This window comes from Mus caroli, chromosome 10 (genome assembly GCF_900094665.2).
Source record: "Mus caroli chromosome 10, CAROLI_EIJ_v1.1, whole genome shotgun sequence".
NCBI lineage: Eukaryota > Metazoa > Chordata > Mammalia > Rodentia > Muridae > Mus > Mus caroli.
Window position 1 is genome coordinate 116,650,379 of NC_034579.1, and position 26,418 is coordinate 116,676,796.

Consider the following 26,418-nt stretch of genomic DNA (forward strand, 5'->3'; position numbering starts at 1 on the left):
ACTTGTATATATTTGGGGAGTACACTTGTATCCAGTTTCCTATGATTATATTCACAATTTTAATACTTTTTGATAACTCCTACCTATGATAAGTGATGTATTGTATGATCATTTGAATTGCATTGTACCATAAAAAAAAAAGGATCTGTTCATCTGCAATGTTGAATAATTTGTTTACTTATTTACATTGCTCAGGATGTATCCAATCTATGGCCTAAGGAATCTATGGATATGTTCTTGCATAATGATGCTCTAAAGAGGATTTACTCTGCACTGTCCTTTATGTGACTGTGGCAAGCATGGAGCACCACTGTATTCTACTGCCAGTTATCATTACATCTCTTTCCCCAAGAGGACTTTAAATCAATTTAAACAGTGTTTTCTCAGGGGTTCTATGTCTCATATTCCCAAGAGACCAAACGTGAGATTTCTTTGTGTGAGAGTTTTCTCTTTGTGATTCTCTAGCATGAACTTGGCAGTATCAGAATCCACAAGGCTGGATTCACATGCCCAGTAGATGCATGGATTTGCTGTACTCTGTGGTTAGGGTTTATAATCTCTGACTGTACTTTAAAGATACCTCAGCAAGTAAAATTGCCTCCTAACCCAAGCTCATGGGTCAGGACACATATGGTAGATGTCTGAACAAATTCTTCTAAGTCCTCTGACCTCAACATGTGCATACTCACACACACACACACACACACACACACACACACACACACACACACACAATGTAATGGATGCTTCAAATCTGTGACTTTCATTAATTCTGCTATCACAATAAGTGAATGATAGAATATTGACAAACAAAGGAAGTCCATTTTAACTCAAACACATTATAAGTGTTGATAGCCAAAGAGAAGGTGGTTTTAGAATAGAAAGATGTAAATGAGGGATTTTATAAATTTCTTATAATGAAAGAATCTGTTTCATTTTTTAGTGTTGTCAGGTAGGTTTGGATGTCACTAGATTCTTAGGATATGTATTCAAGCTGCACCCAGATTCAGATTTTGATAAAAGGGACAATTAAAGCCACAATGTTTTCTGAGGACATCTGTATTCCACACAGAACTGATTTTATGTATTTTTCTCAAGTAGGAAATTTAACTGATAACTATTTTCACTACTTAATGTTTGCATCACATTATTTTTTAATATTTATATTTCAATCTAAGAACGAGTAGTAGAGGACAGGCATTAAGGTCGCGAGCCAGATAATACACACAAACAGGAATCTAGAGCACACGTGGATTGTCTGAGTTTGGGTGGTAATTAGTTATTCCTAAATACTAAAGGGGCATTAAGAATTAGTACCTATCACTAACAGGTGTGGCCAAGACGGGAATTACACACACACACACACACACACACACACACACACACACACAAAATGCTTAGTTAGTTGCCCAGTGTCTGAGAAGGCTTTTGATTTCTTCAATTCCATACATTAATGAAACACAAAGTCAATTGAAACAGAGGCAAATGGAAGAGAGTTTGGTCTCCTTTTAATTAATTTTAATTACTAACATAAAAATTTGATCTAGTTTCTTTTAGGAACCATAATTATCATCATATGGAAATTATTTAAAAATCCATGTCATGGATCAGTAGACATATATCATCCCTCGTGTTTTTCACTCTCTTCTGTTAGCATGAGACTTCCCTTCTTCTGTGTCTAAATTATTAATTATATTTTTCATTGCTTTTTGTATGTCAGTCTCGATTGCTCTCTGCAGTGGAGTGAGTCATGCATGTGTGTATATATACAGCTCCCTGTAAGGCTAGAAAATAGATAACTCCACCTGTCATTGCCAAGGAATAGGTGTTCACCTTATTAGTTGGCACTGGGTAACTCACTGGTTTGTCCACTAATTAAGCCATGCTGACCGGCCATGGATTCCCAAGGACCTGTCTATCCTACCTTCTTACTTTGTAACACCACATCATTTTAAATGAAAGTTCTTAAGCTCAAACTCAATGCCTTCATGTCTGCAAAATAAACCCATTTGCTGAGTTCTCTCTCCAAGTCTCAAATCATACTCACAATAGATTCTGGCTACAAAATTACAGTAACCCAACTCCAAACTGCACATTCAAGTTTTATTTTATACACTGTAGTTGATTCAATAATTATGAAATTTGATTTTATAATTTACATTAGATTCTTCTTTCTCCATATCTATATGGATTATTCTTTCTCTTTAAACAAAATAACCATTCTTTCAAGCTTCATTTATTTCCCCTAGATGTCTACATTTTGAGGTCAAGATACTCTTTTGCACCCTGTACTGTGCATAAGTGTTATTTTCCATCACTGTTCAGCGCTTTGATTATGGCTCATGCTGGCTGAGCTTTGGTTTCAGGGAGATCTGTGCTTTAGACCCTGGGGAAACTCTAGAGGTTGGCTCAACACTTTCACTGCTAGAGGCTTACAGTCAGTACCTCTCCCCCTTTCTCAGCTGGTGTCATCTCATCTTGTCCCTATTGTAAATTTAGGACTTTCAGCAGGGTATCTGCATGACCATTTTTCAAAAATGACACGTTTTACACAAAGTCACCAAAGTTGATGAACGTTTTTCCTATGTGGTAGATGGAGTGTTATTTCTTGTTCTTGTTAATCCTTATTTTGCATTATTTTCTGTTTTAAGTAGCATTGTTGTTGTTTGCTTTGTGGGGGTAGGGTCTTTCCACACAGTTCAGAGGGACCTGGAGCTTGAGTTTCACCGGGCTAGGCATCGTGAAGGCTAGAATTACAAGTTTGTGGCATCACGGCTGGAACCACTTCTCACTTTATGTAGATTACTAAATTTAAACTCACCAGGATCCTACCACTTATTGCTGTGAATTGATTATCCTCTAAGGTTTTGAGGTACTATAATATGACCCTATGAAACGTGCTGCTGTAATCTCTCTTATTGTACTCTCTTCTTCATCAGTACCAAATGCATATTTACTCTCTTGGTGCAAAGTAAATTGCATATGTATATAACTTTTTAAACAATGTTATATTGAACATTTTATATACTTTAAGTCAATGATGAGGTTTTCCATATTAAGTTATTCAATATATGGACTAAAATATCAATGGAAGATCCATATGAAAAGCTTACTCCTTCTTCAGTCCTTCTCCTCATTCTGATCCCTTTTTCCCTCTTCATTCCTCCACTTTCCCCACTAGACACTTTGCCTGAAACACATTTATATTATCTAAGGCTGCTATTGAAGTCCTGAAGTTCTGATCTGCCTGGATTAATGCATCAAATGCTGACATAACAGTCATGTGCCATGTCCGGAAAATATTTTTTAACAATTTTAAATATCAATTACTTTTTACATAACTAGATATTGCTTCAGTAAAATATCGAATATTTATAATTATAAGCATTCTCTTTTCAATTTGTAAGGTAATTATTTTATTAATGGATCTTTCAAAGCTCCTTCTTTGGAGAAAAGTTTTGAACCAATGGACATTATTTAAAATATTTTTAAATTGTTCTGGGTGTGTATGACTGGATAGTTGGCTCAACAGTTAAAAGTACTTGTCATTATTCCAGAGGACCTGATTTTGATCCCTAGCACGACATGGTGGCTCATAACAATGTGTAAACACAGTTCTTGGGGATCCAGTGCCATCCTTGGGACTGGATCACATGTGATGTACATATATACATTCATGAAAAAACACACAAACACATAAAGAAATCAGTCTTTTGGTTGATGGTTTAATCCCTGGAATTCTGGGTGGTCTGGTTATTTGATATTGTTCTTCTTCCTATGGGGTTACAATCCTCTTCAGCTCTTTCAGTCCTTCCCCTAACTCTGCCAATGGGGACCCCAGGCTCAGTCTGATGGTTGGCTGTGCTTATCTGCATCTCTATTGGTGGTGGCAGAACCTCTCAGGTGACAGCCATACCTAGCTGTTTTTAAAGATTGTTAATGTTTAAAGCACAGTTCCTCCACTGAACCTAGGTAGAATTTCATAGGACAGAGGTCTCATTATTAGTACCTGAGATGGCTAATTTGACTGTCGGCTTGATTTGATGGAGAAATTTCTGGAAAGGTATCGTTCCCAAAGATGATTACCCATTAGGGTAAGAGTTTCCTTGAGTGATAACAATCCTATGCAATAGATGGGGGACCTGAGTGGGATACAAAGGCAGGAAGAAGGAATCTCACTAGCACAGAAATAGTCTCTGTTCCTGCATGCAATGAGGAACATAAAATCTCCCAAATACTTCCACTATGGTGACATCAGCCTTTCTTCTAACATGAAGTAGTCATGCCAAGTAAGCACATGGGGAAGCCGCATAAAACTCAGGTAAATCTCCCTCTTTTGAGTAAATAATTTTTAAGTACTTATCACAGAGATGAAAAGTCTAACATCACAATTTTATTTTTTAAAGCAATTTAAACTCAGTTTCCATAGTGATTTGAGTTGTTGATGGTGGTCACATCTGTGAGTTGATTAACCCAAGATCTAATGCACATGACAAGGGTCCTTTAAATGCTTGCTCAAGGCTATTCAATCTGCAATGTTAGAATGTGTGTGGCTATACCAGGTCAGTTTCCAACCACTGGGCTGCTTGGTCACATAATATTCAATTACCAATAACAGAGTGCAGACACAGTTTTCTCAATAGACATAGATTAAAGGACAAAAATACAGATAAATGTAACATTGTAGTATAGTATAAGTCTATGTATGTTTTATTGTGTTAATATTACAGGTCAAGCCATCTCCTGACATGCATTATGTTGAGGAACTCTGCCTCAAGTCTTTCTTTCTTTAGCAGTCTCATATGATGGGTTTAGTTTTGTTTGGAAACTGTAGTTTCAAGAAGATCATCACATTTTGAATCTGTGAACTTATATCTATAATAACTTTTGAAACAACACAAAATGACAAATATCTCTATTCTTTAATCTGGCATTTCTTTAAGACACACAGTTTACTTGATTGCCATGTATTTCACATTAATAACATTGGTGTAATCCATAACTTTTCATTGTCTCCAAAACTGACACAGAAAAATCTTGCTTTCTGTCTTTTTAGTTTCTCCTTAGGTTGTAACATACCTTTTCTGACAGATATTTAAGCCCAGAGTTTTTAATGGTGCTATAAGGAAGCATTTAATATAATATCTTGTTATTTCTTTGAGAATTTCAAGCATGTAATAATGTGTTTTAATAATGTTCATCAGATCTTTCCTTCTAACTCCTTCCAAATCAAGCAGTACTTCCCCAGCCCTCTCCACATCTTTGTCATTTGTTTTATAACCCACCTAGTCCAATGTGTGGTGCCTACATACCAATGGAGGAACATCATCTGGAGTGTGGTCCATCTATTATCACCCATACCCTAAGAAAGTAATTTAAAAGTAAATTATTCCCCAGTATGAACAAATTAGCTACTGTACCTTCCAGATAGAGCATTGCATATTATCCAAGCTACAAGTTTTGCAGCACAAATGGTCACAAACAAAGGCATAGTATACATCTCTATTCCACATTATTTTCCCTGTCAATTCTATTTTATTTTACATAATATAGTAAATTATGTAGAAAAATACAATGTAAATGAATTACAATTAACGCTAGATAGTAATGAAATTAAATCTTATTATTGTATGCATCATGCGGGGATCTATTGCTCAGCACATGCAGATGATGAGTAATTTTTTAAATTATGTGGCATCTAAAGGAAGAGCCCTAAAGCAGGTGCTGTTTGTTATTTAGTACCAGAATTTTTTAGCCTAGAATTATTGCCTGGTAGGATTTCTTCAATGCAGGAAATATTATTAGAGCATTGATAAATACAGGCAGAGCTGAGCACTCCAAATATTCTCACTTTATGCACTTTGGTCAACTGTATGCCTCTATGTTCACTAACATTGACTTCAGGAGAAGCTCCTTTGGATAGGTTTGAGCAATGCACCAATATGTGGGCTTAGCTAGATGTCATTAGGAGCCATTGTATTGCTCTCTTCATTTAGGACAAAAACAGTAGTAGGTTTTCACCAGTGATCATGTTCTAACTAGTCTTGACTCATTAACAATATCAGGTATGGGTTGCAAGTCATGGAGTGGCCTTAAATCCAATTTTTAAAAAGTGGTTTTTTGCTCCCCTAATATTTGTCTCAGTATTATACCAGTAGGCATGACTTGCAAAAATATTATTCCAGTCAGGATGTCCAAAATCAATTAAATAAATGACAGGAGGTGATGGTGAGGATTCAGGGAATAAGAACATTGCTTGTAAGAGTGCAAACAGGTTCAGCAACTAAGGAAATTACTGTGGAGTTTCCTCTAAGAGCTCAAAGTAGATCTACAACAAAAATGCCACTACATCACTCTTGCACATATACCCAAACGCCTCTCCATTTTCCTACAGAAATACTTACTCATCCATGTTCACTGCTGCTTTATTCATAATAGCCAGATATTGTAAACAGCCAACATGTCCATCAACTGATGTGTGGATGATAAAAAAAGGTGCTATATTTATACAGTGAAATACTGTTCAGCTGTTGGAAAAAGTCATTATGAAATTTGCAGATAAATAGCTGGAGCTAGAAACAATCATCTTAAGTGAGGTAATATTGACACCAAGTGACAAACACTGCATATTTTATCTTATGTATAAGATACATAAGCTCTAAATGGGTATGTGCTCTATTTTAGAACACCCGTAGAGGTTAGGTAGCTAGTACAAGGCTAGGAGGGAGGAGTTAATCACCCGAGAAAAAGGACTATATAAATCCTGTTATGAGTGGATGCAGGGTAACTTAGAATAGAATGATTAATAGGGATGGGGTAGAGGAAGGCTGCTTAGAGAAAGGAAAACTAACACTAAAGACCTATTTGGAAGTCTCTATTCAAAATTACTATTGTAGAATCTTCCTACATAGAGACATAAATAAAAGGAATTGAAATAAAGTTATTATATAATGAGGGAGACAATGTCCCATCCAGACAAAAACAGTATATACTACCAAGCAAAACCATTAGTACAAGGAATAGATGACATCCTTTTGAGACATGGTTGGGTGGTTGGTCAAAGTGGTAAGTCTCATATAATCCTTCATCACTACTATTATAAATGCTACAATTTTCTACTATTTGACAACAAGACCCATTTGCTGACGATATCACATACTTATCACATAGAATATGAAAGTTAGTTCATACTCAACTGAAAATTTACTTTAAAAATTAAAACTTGTTTGTTCTATTCTTCTTCCATCCCCTCCAGTGACCACTTGCCTCTTTCTAGATTACATAGCTTTTTATTTATTTATCTATCTGTCTTTGTATCTATCTATCTATCTATCTATCTATCTATCTATCTATCTATCATCTATCTTTCTATCTACCTATATCTACCTACCTATCTATCGTCTATCTATCTCTGTGTGTGTGTGTGTATATATATATATATATATATATATATATATATATCTTCCTATTTATCATCTTTCTATTATTTCTTTACCATCTATTTTTCATCTATCTATAATCTATCTATACATCTAAGTATATTTGTCTATCTATCTATCTATCTATCTATCTATCTATCTATCTATCATCTATCTGCCTCTGTATCTATCTAAGAAAAGAACCTACAAATGCAACCTACTAAGTCTGTTTACTCTTGCTTTACAAGGCTTTAGTGAAGAGCATGGCTTTACTGAAATTGGATATCCAAATAGGGGACTCATCCCTGGGTGAGACAAGACAAATACTTTCCCTCTCAGCAGTCATTAACTGACTATATTTCTTCACCTTGGATTCTAGCTTATGAGATTTCTACTATCTATGTTGACAAATGAATCTTCTTACCCAGATGTGGTGTTTATGAAGAGAGATACCCTAACTACACCTAGAGAGATACACCTAAATGTGCAAGAGAAACACTTCAACTTGGTCGTAACGAGCAACTGTTTGATTGGGCCTTGCCAATTGCAGGTGGCTAATGAGGTCATGTATCTTAGAGGAGGATATTATAATGTCATTTTATTAAACAAGAACAATTTCTAATTCCTTTTAATGCCCATACTTATACCCACAGTTCAATGCTACTATGCATCAAAAACATTTATGTATTTATGTATGTATGTATGTATGTATGTATGTATGTATGTATGTATTATAAAAGACAGTGTCCATTATAGAGAGCAACAGTTGGTCAAAATTCAGAAAGCAAAAGACGTGGGGTTGTCAAACCCAACTGGAACACATACAAAACAAAACAAAATAAAACAACCTATACCTGAACCTAGGGACCAGGGAGCATTTCAGAGAAGAAGGAGGAAATGTGGAAGCTAAATGATTAAGAATTCTGCTGTAAAATTAAGTCTCCTAAATATTACAGGGAAGCCACAACACCTATAAAATTTAAACAACATGGTTTCCCAAATAAGTCTCATAAAATTTTAGTGCTGTATACTGTAGGTGTTGTTCATATAACTATGCTCGTGCATCTGTCTGTACACACCGTGACACATGCTACTTCTTCACACTCAAAGAACTATAATTTTTAGGGCAATGTCTCCTCATTAGAGAGTAGATTCTTTACTCTGTTATTTTGAAGTTAAGTTTTTTTTTTAAAGCAGTAGCAACATATTGTAAGAAGTATTATAAAAATGATGGAAGCTTAATTTTCACTTTAAATTTTTTAAGCTATAGAAAAGTTTTAGAATGGGTAGCATGAAATTTGAACACCATTGGCAAAGTGAAAAATTTTGGCATACTCAGCATAGGAATTGGATAAGTGTGGTTGCATCATTTTGTTTGTGCCTGAATAATAGTGTGTGTACACATATGTATACTGCTGCTTTTGGGTTGTTAATAGTGATACTGTCTCTGCATATGGGGACATAATATTAAATACCTGAGAGCTAAGCTGCTCAAATTTCAGAGAAGTAATTTTCTATGCCTGAACTAGCAAAATCTTTGTAGTTATACATTTTCTTGAGCAAATTTCAGTTTAAATAATGGCAATCCTAATTTATAACTTGATCCTGTTTTTAAATCCTAGGAAACATGAGGATAAAATCAGATTACAAGTGATATAATGATGCCTTTGGCAAAAAGATGGATATTTTTTTGATATACAAGATGGAATAGCAGTGCTTATGAAGTGTGACCAGGAATAAAAACCTACGTTTTATTGTTTGTCTAGTTCTTACCTGTGTAGCAGTTGCAAAGTAAGATATCATTTTAATCAATGTGGAATAGTGACTCAATATTGATTGCAAGGAGAAGCTTTGCACATTGAGGAAACCAATCTAAAGAAATGAAGAATTCGGACCACCAGAGGTTTTGAAAGTTTCTATGTTTATATAAAACAAAACAGATTTGGTGGAAAATTATTACCAGTGTTGGTTTAAAACCATATCTGTTAAATTTAGATAAATAAAACTCAACAAGACAATTCTGTATTGAAAAATATCTCTTTCATTCTTCTTTTCTTTCCTTCCTTCCTCTCAACTTTTCCTTTCTTCCTTTTTTTCTGTCGAAATCAGTTGAAGCTGATAGTCATACTCTCAAAGAGTGAAGAAGGTATCCAATGATCAGGAGTGGAGAAGGCTTATCTTGAGGTAAAATGATTTGGAAGGCAGTGGGTATTAACAAGAAAAAAGAGGGAGCGAAAGAGTTGAAGATGAAGACTTCAATTAGAAGTTTGTTATATTTCTATTCTCTAGATACTAATTTATTATTCAACATATTATTGTTGTTACTGTATATTATGTATCTGTTGTTAATACATTATAGTTCTACATATTTAAATATATATGTATATGTACATATATACACATAATATGTGCATGTATATACATATAATATATTTATATATCAATGTTATATATACATATGATATGTATATACATATGCATAATTACACATACATATTGTATGTATATTTAAGTTTTTACATACCCATGAATGTTTGACTTGTGTAACTCTGAAGAGCTTCTAACATTTGACTTCCAAATGTGGCTACTCATAAGAAAGAGATAGGGATAAACCCTTGGAGAAAGACAGATCACACATTTCTGGAAAACATCAGACACAAAATACAGTCTACTAGACAAGAAATTTAGAATAAGTTGAACATTGAAATAAGGTGTTAGTGTGAAAGAAAGAATGAATAAATCAACAGAAAGAACCAAAGAGAGACAAATAAATGTAGAAAAATAATGGGAAATGAAAGGCAGTACTCAAAACATGCCAGGATAATATCAGATTCCATTAACAAAATTAACTAATTCAGAAGACAGCATATTTATATAGACTTAATCCACATTCCAACATACTATGAATTAAAGTAGTCATTTCATAGAGGAATAAGTTCATATACACTAATTAGATCATGTGAGTATGATATGCTGAAATATTAGGACAAATTGAAATATCCAACTCCCAATAAAATGTTCTGTTAAAAAAAAAAAAAGATTGTCACACCTGTGATAAACATGTTAAAAAGTGACAGCCTGAAACTAGTAGTGACTGTACCATAATTGAGGAATACGCCACTAAATACTTCCTGTAATGTTTTGTGTTTTCAATATTTGCAAAGCAAGTAAAGAATGAAGAAGTGATTGAGTTGATAGAATAATGTATTTAAGTAATTTTAACACATATTCTGAAGATGTCTCAATTTTCTGTAAAGTGTCGAGGCTATCTATATGAACACTTAAGAAAAAAACAAGGATCCCCTAAAATGAAAACTCTGCAACCTAAAACGTTTCAAAATTTAAACTTTTTCAGTGTCAACTTGATACCACAAGTAGAAGCTTTCACACTTTTTATGATGAGTCTTTGTGGCGTTCCCATGACAAGTCACTGTAGTGTAGACTTACATCACAGGATTTGAGTTTCGCACTTCCTGTGATGAGTCACTGTGGCATAGGCTGACAGCACAGCCCTGAGTATCACTTCCTGTGAGGAGTCACTGCACAATGCCCCTCACAAGTATACCTGCATAATAATTTTTCCAATTTCTTGCCAGTGATATGGACCTACCGAAATTAACATAAATGTTTGAAAAGGCTTGAATATAATATTCTGTAATAAGGAAGAATTTCTATTTATAGCATTAAAGTCAAGCTGTTGGAGAAACATGTGTCTAAACAGTAAGTATCATATAGAAGACAGTATTGTGATAACCAACACATGTGATCCAAAACAGCTAAAAAGAAAGACTAGGTAGGACAAGTGTTAGAAAGATCAATACAAGCTAATAAAACAGAGAATAAAGTTATCAATAACTAAAAATGAAGGTCTCAGGCCCAAATTGAAAAACTATGCCCAACATTATCTGAGTGAACATGAGCTACTCAATAGTGACAAAGATCTGCCATGATGGAAATTGAATGCAGAATGACTCTTCTACAGGGGGGACACAGCATCTTATTAAGGAACACATTAGAATTTTGAAAAGCAATGGTGATGTAGCACCTGGTCATCACAGGCTAGATATGAAGGGTGTCAGCGTTAAAAATGTGACATGGCATCATCTAATAATGTTAAGTAACCATCTCTACTTTGGCATTATTCTCTATTTTTTATTGGTTATTTTACTTATTTACATTTCAAATGTTGTCCCCCTTCTTCATCTCATCTCAGCAACCCCTCCCATCCCATCCCCCCTCCCCTTTGTCTCTAAGATGGTGCTCTTCTACCCACTCACCACTCCTACCTCAACCCTCATGCATCCCCCCTACATTGGGACAACAAGCCTTCACAGGACCAAGGGCCTCCCCTCCCATTGATGCCAGATAAGGCCATTCTCCAGTATATGGAGCTGGAGCCATGGTGTATACTCTTTGGTTGGTAGTCTAGTCCTTGGTAGCTCTGAGGTCGGTGGTTAGTTGATAGTGTTGCTTTTTTTTCCTACGTGGTTACATCTCCTTCAACCCCTCCATTCCTTCCCCTAACTCTTCCATTGGGTCCCAAGGCTCTGTCGGATGTTTGGTTGTGAGTATCTGTATCTGTATCATCTGTATCTGTATCTGTATCTGTATCTGTATCTGTATCTGTATCTGTATCTGTATCTGTATCATCTGTATCTGTATCTGTATCTGTATCTGTATCNATCTATCTGTATCTGTATCTGTATCTGTATCTGTATCTGTATCTGTATCTGTATCTGTATCTGTATCTGTATCTGTATCTGTATCTGTATCAGGTGCTGTCAGAGCCTCTTAGGGGCCAACACTACCAGGCTCCTGGCAGCAAGCACTTCTTGGCATCAGCAATAGTGTCTGGGTTTGCTATCTGCAGATGGGATGGATCCTTAGGTGGGGCTGTCTCTGGATGGCCTTTCCTTTAGTCTCTGCTTCATCTTTTTTGTCCCTGTGTGTCCTTTAGACAGGAACAATTCTGGGTTAAAAATTTTGGGATGGGTGGGTGGCCCCATCCCTCAACTGGGGGCTGTGCCTATCTACTGGAGGTAGTCTCCACAGGCAGCATTCTCAAAGGCACTGACTTCAGCCCCAGGATGAACCAAGGACACTAGGGACAGAGTAGTGGCTAATACAGAGGCTAGCCATGAGGGACATTTGCTGTCCTAAGGGAAATACTGAATCACTTTAGCTAAAGTTATATTTCATTTGTTAATTGTTGTATTAGCAAAATCCATGTGTTTCTAATGATATTCTTTCTGATTGTCTTCAAACCTGTTTTACCTGTGGCCTGTGCTTTCCACCGCAAAGCTCCTTAAATGAGGAGCCTAAGAAGTTGCTGTTTCTTGACAGCTTTTCTCATTTCCAGATAAAACTTTCATCAATTGTTTTTATGAAGGCAGACCTTAGGGTGAATGCCTGTAAGTCTAGAACTTACAGGGGATCAGTGTAAGTAGTTTAGTTTCAGCCCAGACAAGTCAACATCATGAGTTCTTGTTGACAACAAAAGCAAAAACATAAACAAACAAACAAAAAACGTTTAAATTCATTTTTCCTTACATGTGGCTTCATTAATTCTCCATTGTGGCCAGGCAGAATCAAAGAAAATCATATTAAAATACATATATCAAAACCAACATTCTAAACAGTGTGCTAGCAATGAGTGTGCCAGCAGCTGTGAAAAAAAAATGTGTGAGGTGAGTTTTGAAAGAAGCAGACCACAAAGGATGATATCCATATACTATATATGATATATTTATATATGATACATATATATGTATCATATATACATCACACACACATATATATGAACTCATATATACTAATATACATTAGTGTGTGTGCATATATACTTTTGCTAGGGCTTGACCCACAGTCCTTGCATATACACAGCTATTTGTGCTTAGTCCTGCTCTGGTTGTCAGACTCCGGGGAGCCTTAGCTTACTGGAGAGCCCCTGAGTGAACCACATAGAGCCAGAATCTATGCAAAAAGTAAGAGGAATTTATTGTTTTAGTGCACTGGAGTCATCCCAGACCTGAAGGAGAGGCAGCGACCCCCAGCACCTGTTCAGCAAGTTTTTATAAGATTTCCCGAGGCAGAATAGAGCATCAGCAACCAGGCACAATATGATTGGTGGTACAGTGTACCCTTTAAACTGATTGGTCTTTAGGGAATGAGGTGACAAGGACTTCCCTTGTCTGAAGGTGAGCAAGGTCAGCCCTGCGGAATGTGTCCCCACCCACAGGTCTGTTCCCACCCTGTGGTCTGAGAAATGCTAGTTAGCCTCTCCCTTCCAGAGGGGTGAGTATTTCATGACCTTCCCAAAGTTCCTATGCTGACCTTTTCATGGTTCTGCACATCAGATGAGTTCCTTTTCGTCATCAATTGAAGACTTAGAAATTTATAAAGAAAAAAAGGCACAGAGCAAATGGAAAGCAGACCCTCCCTGCTTTGCCAAGTGGCCTAAAGGTTCATGCACTCCTGTAACAGTAAGTTGGTCTCTTTATCTGTAATCATGGGCTTTCTTGATTAAACATGGGTGCCCCAACTTCCTCTATTCTTTGGGGTGGAGCAACTGCTACATGCAGTACTATGCATGGGGTAAATAAAAACTTATATACAGAAACCTGGCAGTAAACACCAGCTGATATAAGGCCCCCAACACAGAGGACTGCTGGGTCTGGGTTCAGGCAGAGAAGATGCATCTAACCCTTGAGAGAATTGAGACCGTAGGGAGTGGGGAGGTCTGGTGGGGTACGGGTGGGGACATCCTCTTGGAGACAGGGAGGAAGTATGGGATGTGGAGCAATCAGAGGGTGGACCAGGAGGGGGATAAAATCTGGATTGTTAAAAAAAAATTATATAAATAAATAAGTAAAAACAAAACAAAAACCTTATACTTTGGGACAAAAATACACCAAGGAAATGAAGAGTTACTGTCCATTGCTAGGGTCCAAAAACTATTTTAAAAGAAAAAGAAAAAAGAAAACCTGAAACTTTAAGTTTTGCATTGCGTTCCTTTGCCATCTTAAAATCCCCATGACTTCACTCAAACTTTCCTCTGTAAGGACTCATAGGAGGTTTTTTGTTTAGGTCAAGTGAGGGGGGAATGTGTCTGAACACTTTAGGTCTGATAAAAACAAAACAAAACAAAACAAAACAAAACAACAACAACAACAACAACAAAACTGTCTTTCCCCTATCTTCGAAAAAAGCTGGAAGAAGTATATTCACCTATGAAATTTTAAGCACCAACGAGACCCTCATTTTCCGTTGATTGGCAAGAAGGAAGCAAGCACAATTATCTTCTGAGGTGGCGGTGGTGAAAACTAGGAGGCCTTTATCAGCACTGCAGCAAAAACGTTTGTAGAAATTACACGAACCAGAATTCTCGGCCTACGGAAGGATCAGAGCAGCACACATCTGTAATAGAACAGGAAAACATGTCAGCTCATAAAACAAAACAAACAAACAAACAAAAAAACCAAACCAAACCAAACAAAAATAAACCCTGCTATAATGACAATTTAATGTTAAGGGAGAATAAGGAGACATTTTCAAAGCTATTCTATAAAAATGCTTCCTCATTCCTGAGCACCTACTTTCTGGTCCCTTCCCGTCCTCTAAGGGACTCTTGGTGAGTTTCTGCTCACCAGACAGTAAAAAAAAGTTCAATGCCCAGTAACATTTTAAGTCAAAACAGAATGGTGGGCAAACCCTGAATTTTGCTGCTGACACCAGGATTCTGAGGGTTCCTCCCTGCCATTTGTTTATGATTCGCTGCTTTAAGAGTGCGTAGACTATCCATCATTAAGTACACATGTGTAAATTCATAGCCAGTGATTGCTTTGAGGTCACACTCGATTTTTATGGTGGGAATGTATGGGGCAAGTGGACCCTGCCACCAGACAGAAGACCTGGTAAGGATGAGCAGGCCAAACCCTGAGGAATCTCAGAACAACTGAGAAAGGCAGGCTTGGGGGCAGCTCTCTGCCAAGCTCTACTTATTCCGGAATGTGTAATCACAACACCCCACTGACACATAAAGTCTTCAGATAGGGCATTGCTAACATCTCAGACTGAACCAATGGGAAGCATTTACCCCTGAATCCCACCCTACTCTCAAAATGTTAATTAAGTCCTGATCCACATGGAAGAAAGTGCAGTGTTATTTCACAAAGTGGCTGTTTTCATTGAGCTGTAACACTCTGGGGAAGCGTTTTCTCTCCCAAAGCACTCCTTGCTGGACCTTGGATCTCCCCCGCACCCACCCCCAGCCCCCCCAAGGCTGGGCTAATGCCCAGACCACCCCTTGTTGCTGCAGCTCTGGGCTGTCTGCAGCTATTTGTCCCCATTTGATGTTGATCATAGCTACTTCCAGCTGCCGCCTCCTTGCTTGTGGCTCCAAGTGTGGTTTTCTGCTGCTTGCTTCGGCCCACCACCTCTGTGCTGCTAAGTTATAGGGAGAGACCCTGGATACCTACTTGCCCAGTACAAGCTTCCATTCGGAGAGCTGTATGACTTTGGTCTTTTTGGCCAGACCAGAGCTCCACAGAACCTTTCGTTCCAGCTGGACCAGAGATCCTCAGAATTTATCCCTTCTGATTCTATCAGTGACCCGCCACCTCTGAACGGCCATAACGCCCCCAGTGGTGAGGCAGACAGGCAGCCTGACAGTAATATTAAATAATAACAAGAAGCAATCTGCATAAGTAACTGACATACAAACTTAAAAGACACATTTGTGTCAAGTTTTGCCCTGAAAAGCTCAGGAGTTCTTGTAGACGGGTCAAAAAGAGAACATAAAATCCTGAGGGTTGAATACCACGAGCGCCATTTTCTGGGTGTGGCATGGCTATTTCACCCATGAGCTGGCCGCATCTGTGATTACTTACAGAAGTGTGCATACGATCAAACCAGTAAAATGAATCATCATCCTAATACCTACACTAATTGGACTCGTGGACCACAAACAAAGGAGAGGAAATAAAGACAAGACGGAGACATGCTGGTGAGTGTGGTATACTCAACATATACGGCAGACATTTCTGAAATCGTCAAGGAACAGATACTAAATTCTAATAAATAAATAAACATGAGGGAGAGAGAGAGAGAGAGAGAGAGAGAGAGAGAGAGAGAGAGAGATCTTTGCTTTCTGGTGGTTTAACATACTCAAAGTCATTTCATTCACAGAATTAGGAAAGCGTTGTTTATATACGGTGAATATTAAACTTAACCAATTTCACATTTTGGGTTGGCCCTGCTACTCCAATACTTTATTATTCCAAAATTTGAAAAACAAGTCAGATATTTGAAGCACTCTGGTGCTAAAGATTGAGAATAAAAATGACTTAGCCTGAATATCATTCTAGAAAAAAATTTTAAAAAGTAATGTGACAAAGCCTTTTCTTGAGTAGATTCACTGAGAACTAGGTTCAATTTTATATTACTTTGAGTGGATGTGAGATTAAGCATAACTCCCAGACTTTTGGGGCCATACCTTTCAGGACCACTATGAAATATTCACCAAACCAGAGCCAGGCTTAAGAATCAGCAAAGGCACGCCTGCTAATTGAGTTGGAGTTTCTGTCCTGACAACTGGAACTTACTTCATTTTTGCAAAGCCTTCCCTCTTGTGAGAGCTATTTATATTCCAGTCCTCACACAACTGCACTTATGCCATTATCTTTCCAATTTACCTGTCAAACATACCAAACAAACTCTTAACCCCACAGTCCATTCAAATTAGGTTTCTGCTCCTTCGTTTTCCACTCCCCCCCCACCCGTCCCACTTCAAGTTTATTATATGCAGGGGAGCAGGAGTGATTCATAAAACTGCACTAAATTCTTATTTTGATTTTAAGGTGATGGCGATTGAACACAGGCTCCTTGTTTAGGTATGCTTAACATAAAATCAGTCACCAGCTTATGCACCCAGCTTCCTTCTATGTATTGATTCCTGTCAGACTTGTTCGACAGCACAACAGAGGCCACTGCTCTTTTTGTTGCTGTTGGTTTTGATTTGATAAACATCTCACTATTTAGCTTGAACTGATGCAGGAGAACAAAATCAAAAGTGTGTGAGTGAGTGTGTGTGTGTGTGTGTCACACCATAGGTTCTGGGTCAGTGTTTTTTTTTTCAAGCCTGCAGCTCAAACAACCCTTTCACAGGGGTCACATACCAGATATTCCTCACATTTGATATTTACATTCCAATGATAACAGTAGCAAAATTGCAGTTATGAAGTAGCAACATCATACAATTTTATGGTTGGGGGTTACCACAACATAAAGAACTGTATCAAAGGATCACAGCATTAAGAAAATTGATAACTTATGGTCTTGTCCAGCATCAATGGGAAGAGAGGCCTTTGGTCCTGTAAAGGCTCGATGCCCCAGTGTAGGGAAATTTGAAGGCTGGAAGGCAGGAGTGGGTGGAAGGGTTGGGAAAACCCTTATAGAAGCAGGGGAGGGGAGATGGGATAGGAGGTTACGGGGGAGGGGGGGCACCGGGAAAGAGGATAACATTTGAAATGTAAATAAAGTATCCAATAAAATTTTTTAAAAATAATTTGTAACTGTTGTTTTAGATAATTCTACAATATCTGGTTATATGCTAGAGAGGAAAACCCACAGTAATCCAGTCCAAAAACCTGGATGGCTCAGTATTTCCGTCTGATATTGAAGGCCTGGAGTTATCTGGAATACCAGTACTGATACGAAGCAGTCCAAACAAGCTGGAGTCCCAAAATGCTCAGAATAAAAGCAGCAACAGCAGCGGCAGCGGGAGCAGCAGCAGAATTTCTGCATTTGCTCAGAACAAGAGGAAAAGCAGGTGTGAGCACAATGCTTTTTACTGAGATAACTTCTTCTTTTTTTAAAGTTTTTTTAAAATTTTTATTATTATTGGGTATTTATTTCATTTACATTTCCAATGTTATCCCAAAAGTCCCCCACACCCTCCCACACCCACTCCCCCACCCACCCACTCCCACCTCTTGGCCCTGGGATTCCCCTGTACTGAGGCATATAAAGTCTGCACAAACAATGGGCCTCTCTTTCCACTGATGGCCGTCCAGGCCATCTTCGAATACATATGCAGCTAGAGACATGAGCTCTGGGGGGAGGGGGGTACTGGTTAGCTCATATTGTTGTTCCACCTATAGGGTTGCAGATTCCCCCCAGCTCCCTGGGTACTTCCTCCAGCTCCTCCATTGGGGGGCCCTGTGATCCATCTAATAGCTGACTGTGAGCATCCACTTCTGTGTTTGCTAGGCCCTGGCATAGTCTCACATGAGATAACTTCTTAAATCTTGGCCATCGCTATAAGGTACTGCTGCCACAACAAGCATGTTTTTCTAACCCGATAACTATCTTACATGGGAATCCTTTTTAGAGACACCCCAGGTACACAAGAACATTTTACAAGGTGAAATATATGTCTCAGTAGAGTTCAGTTGACTACCAAGGGCCACTGCCACATTACTTAATATAGAAAGAATCTGTGCATAATGTGTATGGACTCAACATGAAAGAAATGCAATCCAGTATTCTTTTAGGGGAAAATGGTTAAACATAAGAGATTACACTGAGGCAGCATTGCTTTTCTCAGACTGGTAACTGAAAATAAATCTCTAAATAATAATATTATCCTGTTTATTATAAGGATGCCCTTTTGCCTTACAGTATTCTTCCCAATACTTTGTCCCTATTCAAATATTCAAATTTTTAGAATTGTCATATGCTTATTTCAGTATTAAATACTGATTAGTTCCTTCAATAAATAGTGGTTATCACTCTGCCAACCCTCCTCTCCAGTGATCTGTATGTCATAGTAAAGTAAGGACATGCCTTCTCAGACGAGGGAGACTGACAGGGAGGTAAATTCAAATACACCTTAATAGGTAACACGATGTAACCGTGTGAAAGAAGACAGTGTCATTATCTAGGTGCTATGAACTTGATCTTGCACATAACTCACTTCATTTTTCTCCAAGAGCCATGAAAGAAAAATTCATTTAACACATGTAAACATAGTCACTTACTATGAATGAAGTGATATTTTAGACATTCAAGATCGCTTACTAGGTGTTAAATAACATTTTCGTCCCTGTGTTCACGGGCTGTCCAAAACATCCTTCTAATAAAGCCTACATTTCTTTGGGGAGGAGAAAAAAAAAGCAAAATAAAACAATGTAAATCTATGTCTCAAACAAGTGTGAGAAAAACTATAAATATGCCAATAGACACTAAAATTAACAAGGGCTATAACTCTAGCAACAAGATATGGATCTTTACTGTATTGCAAGAGTCACTATTATTAGATTATTGCTATTCAACTTAGAAGCAAAGGTTTAGAGAAAATCAAGTACCTTTTCCGATGTCTTACAGGTTCTAGAAGATCTCACACTTAATCTCAAACAACCTGTCCCTATAACTCATGCATTATCAATATGCCACAGGCTCTGTTCTTGCTTCCATGTCATTTTTCTGCACGTATATTTTCAAAACTTGACTTTCTGCTCCTTTAAGCTGCCTCTTTTTACATCAAAAAGGGGATAGACTACCAAGTTGCTTCTCTCTGAGTAGCAGAAATTCCGCGGGGGGGGGGGGGGGGGGGGGGGGGGGGGGGGCAGGGGATGGTGGCTGGGGGTCTTAGCCCTGAACAAAAGCCTCTGTGCTTTTTGGAATATTCCACTTGGCGAGGTGACAGATGCAGGGTGACTTTCGGAAGTCTCCTTGCAACAAGAGGCGGTTGCCATTTCTAGCCTGGCTTGCCTTCTAGGTGCTGCACCGGTCTTTGTCAGGACTTTTTAACTTACACCCCCCTGAAATCCAAAGTATGTCTGTCAGCAAGACCAATACATTTGGCAGTCAGTCAGCTAGCCAAACAGCAAATCCCTTTTGAGAATCAGCCTAGTGGAGCGTGAATAAGGACGTCTGCCATGACGCCTTCTCACTTGGCAACCCGAGTCACCTTTATGAGCACTCCTTCACCCTCCGTATCACTTTTTATAAACAGGACAATGATTTCAAGTAGCTCAAGATCTTTGAAGCAGCTCTCATCCAACCCTAGAGGATTAGCTTTTTACTGGAACCAAAGCTAGCTGCCAGGTCACCACTTAAACCCCTCAAAAGATTCCCAGCTGATCAGTGCCACAGTTTGCTTTATATTGTTGAAGGATTTGTACTTTCACTTTGGCCACACTTCTATCCAGACTGAAGGAGATCTGTAGGCCTCGGATTGCTCCTGTGATTCTCTTGAAGTACCACACATGGCCACATTGTCTTGAGTTCCTTAATCCTGTAAAAGACTTCCAGAAGCCAATAGGAAAAACAAAACAAAATCATTTATGTGGCATGTAACATGCAAAGAGAGAGTATACAACTTGTCTTCACAGCAACTGCTTAGGTCGCACTTCTGGCATTTCTGCCTAAATGGGATTATAATGGCAGAGTGACTCTAGTATTCCATCACATCTAATTTCTCTCTGGGAAGTTCATGGTTTCTGAAATGTTCTGAAGAACTGTTTGTTTTCTTGTATAAAGGCTAAACTTTCTATGGAGAGCTATTTTTACATCTATATTTTATAGATACTTATATCTTTCTAATATTAATATACTACTATGAATATATTTCAAGTCAGGCCTTATAAACCGTTTTATTAGCCTGGAAATACAATTTTATAATATGACAGATCACATAGCAATATAAACTCATCATTTTCGATGGGAGGCCATTAAAAATACCTCATCTTTTACAGTTTGAGTCAGTTTTACTATCTCCAATGTCAAATCTCTCAAATTTCTAAATTTCCATAATGATTTCAGTTCAATGAATACATTAATGTTCCATGTGATGCTTCAAATCCCACAGTGGCTAAATGAGCATAGGCCGTAAACATGTATCCCAAATTCATCAAAATGTTTGTTTCTGATGTCTTTATTTAAACCTCTCATGTGTTTCCTAAGTCTGGTGTGGATTTCTAAAACTCCAGAGTCAATGATTATTAAGTTATTAAATCAAGGTTCAGTTTCCTAATAAAATTTTTGGATATTGCCAAGAGGAATTATTATTTAGGATTACCTAAGGCAAGTAATCTGTGGAAAGACAGACAGCAAGAGAAATGACTGATCAATGTTACATTGGTAAAGCAGCATGCATATCAGAAGAGATCATAAACAGTGATTAAGATGGTGTGCAAATTCTTAGGACCTGGAGTGTGTCCTTTGCATAACCTGACCCCTTCAACTTTGGTGTGAGAAGTAATGGGATATCATTTGTGTGGTTTTGTGAGTTTACATAGGAAAACTGAAGGATAAAAACAGAGAGTGATTAACTAGTTTCTTACTGAAACTGGAAAGCAACTGAGGTTTGTGGTAAAGTCTCTCACTTGCCTTCTCTGAGCTTGGAACATCTGTCTCATCTTGAGTCATGAGGGATGCTCCCAGGTACAAGAGAACGTGTGTGGAACCAGAAGAAGGAGAGACAAAATACCCACCAGGTGTTGCTGATGCTAGTATATTTAAGGGAACAGACAAACATTTCTAGGTAATATAGAAAGTAAATGGCAGAGCCAGGAGACAGTCTAGCTCTGTTCTATTTGGGAGATCTACACTCCGTCACTACATTTTTTTCAGCAGAATCTCAAGTTCTATGGTCCTCACTTCTATGCCTATGATGCTTAAAATTCACAACACACATTTAATGTATTCCTTTATATCAAAGATTGGTACTATAGAAATTATCATTCTCATATAATTTCATAAATGAGTACTCTAGTTGTATTATTTCTGCTCCCCCTTCCATAACCTCTTCTCTAACTGTTAAATAGGCCCACTGAATTCATTTAGTGTTGCTCATGGGTATATATGTTTTTGGCAGACCCATTTGGCTTAGGAGACCAGCTTATCACTTTCTCAGAAGCTGTTAATTTCTTGTAGCTTTCCATCTAGAAGTAGGGCCATGTGAGATTTGCCCCATCCATATTGACATGTTAATTGGTGTCATTTTATAGGTCGTGTGCAGACAACTGTATTGCTGAGATCTCAAGAGTGTTACTTTGCTGTCAACTGGAAGACATACTCTCACGGCAGGCATTCTGGGCCCCTGGATATTAAAATCTTTCCAAGTGCTCTTCTGCAATGTTCTCTGAACTTTACATGTAGAGGTGATATTATATATATATATATATATATATATATATATATATATATATATCAATTTGGGTTGTGGACAACATGGTCAATTGTTTTCTGTATTTTAACCCCCTTCCTATTCTCCCAGACCCTCCACCTCACAACTCTTGTGCCTATCTTCCTCCTGTTTACCTCAGAGAAGGGGAGACCTCCCACAGGTATCAGTCTGCCTTGGCATATCAAGTTGCAGTAGGACTAGGTGCATCTTCTTTTACTGAGGCTAGGCAAGGCAGTTCAGTTAGGAAAAGGGGATCCAAAGGCAAACAACAGAGTCAGACACAGCTGCTCCTTCATGATGAAAGTCTTGGAGAGATCGGGGATACAAGGTGGCATACCTAAACTCAACAAAGGCAATATACAGCAAGCCAACAGCCAACATCAGAGTAAATGGAGAGAATATTAAAGCAATTCCCCTAAAATCAGGGGATTTTACAATGCTGCTCACTCTTTCCATATCTATCCAATATAGTACTTAATATTCTAGCTAGATTGATAAAATAACTAAAGGAAATTAAGGGGATACAAAGTGGAAAGGAAGAAAGATAACTAAAGAAAATTAAGGAGATACAAAGTGGAAAGGAAGAAGTCAAGGTACTGGTATTCACAGATGACGTGCTGAAATACATAAATGACCCCCAAAATTTCAACCAGGGAATTCCTACAGCTGATAGAGACCTTTAGCAAAGTACCTGCATACACCATAACTAAAAATAAAAATGAGTGTCCTTTCTTTATACAAATAATAAACAGGCTAAGGAAAAAAAAAACTAGGAAAACAACACCATCCACAATAGCCACAAATAATATAACTTATCTTGGTGCAACTCTAACCAAGCAAGTAAAAGACCTGTATGACAAGAACTTCAAGTCTTTGAAGAAAAAATGACAAGATATCAGAGGATGGAAAGATATCCTATGCTTGTTGATTAACATAGTTAAATGGCCATTTTTCCAAAAGCAATAGAAGATTGAATGCACTCTAGTAGAGTGGAAGTCAGAAATATCCTTCAACACATTAACACAGGAGATAATTTCCTGAACAGAACACCAACAGTTCAGTCACCAAGATAAAAAATTAATAAATGGGGTCTCATGAAACTGAAAAGCTTCTATAAGGACACCATCAGTAGGGCAAAATGACAGCCTATAGCATGGGAAAAGATATTCACCAACACCACCCTACATCTGACAGGGATGATATTCAAAATATATAAAGAACTCAAAAAATTAGACTCCAACAAATCAAATAACCCAATTCAAAATGAGGTACCAAGCTAAACAGAGTATTATCAATAGAAGAGTCTGCAATGGCTGAGAAGCACTTAGAGAAATGTTCGGTGTCCTTAGTAATCAGGGAAATGCAAATTGAAACAACTGACATTATACCTGTCAGAATGGCTAAGATAAAAATCTCAGGAGTCAGCTCATGCTGACAAGGATTTGGGCAAGGGGAACACTCCTTCATTGCTGGTGGGAGTGCAAACTTGGATAACCAATTTGGAAATGAATTTGGTGGTTTCTCAGAAAATCGGGAATTGTTTTACATCAAGATCCAACTCTATCACTTCTGAGCATATATCCAAATAATGTTCGATCATACCACAAGGAAACCTATCTTAAGAACTGTGAATAGTTTTTTGTTTGTTTTGTATCATTGCTTGATAAAGAGAAAAAATTTGAGTCAATGAGGTATCATTTGTTTCCTAAATTATCTATGCGTCTTGGATATCTTTGTAAGGATTCCTCTTTTAGTGGCACCAGAAAAAAAAAAAATGCAACCTTTGTTAGTGACTGGAAGACCTGAGAACAGTGTAGAATCTATCCAAGATGTTCTTTGATTTTATATCTCTTTTATGAGAAAATTAATTTCATCCTGAGGATGGGTTCAGTAGATATTTTTTATGATAGACTATCTGGACGACTCTGGCGAAGCCTGGGTGAATCATTTCAAAGGCCATTTGTCTTCTGCTTTTTTACTTAGTAGGTGTATAAGTGAAAATATGAATTTTTATCTGCAAAGTATCCTTTGCATCCTTAGGTACTCAAAACTGGGTGTAATGCTATTTACTTCTCTAGCATTGTTATGAAGTATGTATAACCTGATAGTTTATATAGCTTATGCTAAATGAGAACTAAAGTAATCATATCCTTATAATCAATCCAATTAATTTCTAGTAGGTGGTCCTTGACTTTTTCTAGTTGTTTAGTATCTACTCGCACTAACTCATACTATCTAATTGTAAGGCTCACTTCATAGTAGTGAAATCTAAGGAAACAGGTTTATGAGATTAAATGCAAATACCTTGAGTGTGCAAACTTGATAAATAAGAGGCAAAACATGGTTGTGAAGATGATATTCTATAATTTAGCGTAATTAATATTCATTCCTTTATATTTTAAATGAATTTAAAAATTTTCAGTAAACATTTACTGGCTATGTATTATGTATTAGACTGTATTATGCTATTAAAGCACACAAATGCAAATGCTTATTCTTTATGCCCTAGAAGAATTAACAATGTAATTTTTTTCCTGGAAGATATTGAGTAGCAGATTCAGCTATTTCCTGTTCTCAATGTGCTCAAAAGGCCATGCTATCAGAATAAAAAGGGCATTTATCTCCCGTTTCGCTAAGGTGAGTGGACATGCATTTAAATTGTTCACTTATGAGGGAAAAGCAAGCAGAATGGCTTTTCTGTCACCCCTGTGTTCAACATGATCATTCTTTTAATGTAGTGAAGACCCACAATAGCTGGTTTGGGGAAATATATCACAATGTCTCATCCCTGAGTTCTCTGTTGCCTAAAATCCTGTGCCTTCTTTCATTTTCACACACGCCCCACTATGCAACTATCCTCTGCTTTCTCTTTGTGAACCTTTATTTTCAGACAATGGGTTCTATCCAGTTTGTTCTTAAGGTGAAAACCAAATGTATTATTGAATAAAAGATTTCAAAATATGCTTTAGCTGAACCACAATATCGAGTTAAAAAGTATAGGGAAGAATAGCAGTGTTATTACTGTTTCATGGAAACCGTACCTATTTAGCTATATGTATGTCCTGTGGAAATGAGAGCACGTAGCTGTGAAGCAGGTCCACACTGATGTGTTTTTCAATGCCCTGCGAGCTGTAGTGATTTTACTTTATTCACAATATATTTTATGAGATAGGCTCCAAGTAATATATTCACTTCTTATGGAACATAGTTTGTCACTGCTCAGTATAACACATCTATCACAAAAAAAGGACTTTTTGTCATTAATAAAGCCAGTAAGATTGAAGCTTCCATGTAAAATACAGCTTGATTTCATCATGTTTGATAACTCAAGTGTGTGATGTCTTTAATAACAGTTTCTTAACTTTCAGGTTCTGTAGGGTAACCAAGAGCAATAGCAATAAACTGTAATGTTTGGGGGAATCTATGGGATCTCATTGGACAATAGCTCAAAAGAAGCAGCAGATTCCTAGCAATGTTTTCCATTGTTGGAGTTGTTAGCCTGTATTATCTTGTAGGGGAATTTGCCATTCTTTTACAGTATAGCTATATTTTAATATTTTGTATATATAGAGAATTTATATTTACATATATGCACATACAGACACATAGATAGACACAGATGCATAAACACACACGTTATATATATATAAATGAAGACACCAAGAGGTACCCAAAGCAGAACCGTAATTGAGCACTGAATTAGTCAACTTAACAAACCTTCCATATGTTTCCCTTAAGATATCTTTGATGAAAATGACATATTATATTTGTTCATTTCTTTGAACAAAATATTGTGTAGATTAAAAACAA

General features: G+C 37.4%; 1 long non-coding RNA gene across 1 annotated transcript; it reads left to right on the plus strand.

Moving 5' to 3' along the window:
• The first annotated feature begins 16,042 nt into the window (after window positions 1–16,042).
• LOC110304013 lies at window positions 16,043–22,548 on the plus strand. The gene is made up of 3 exons (XR_002378995.1): window positions 16,043–16,422; window positions 18,002–18,246; window positions 22,430–22,548. It is a non-coding gene; the product is annotated as an uncharacterized LOC110304013 (long non-coding RNA).
• Window positions 22,549–26,418: the final 3,870 nt, after the last annotated feature.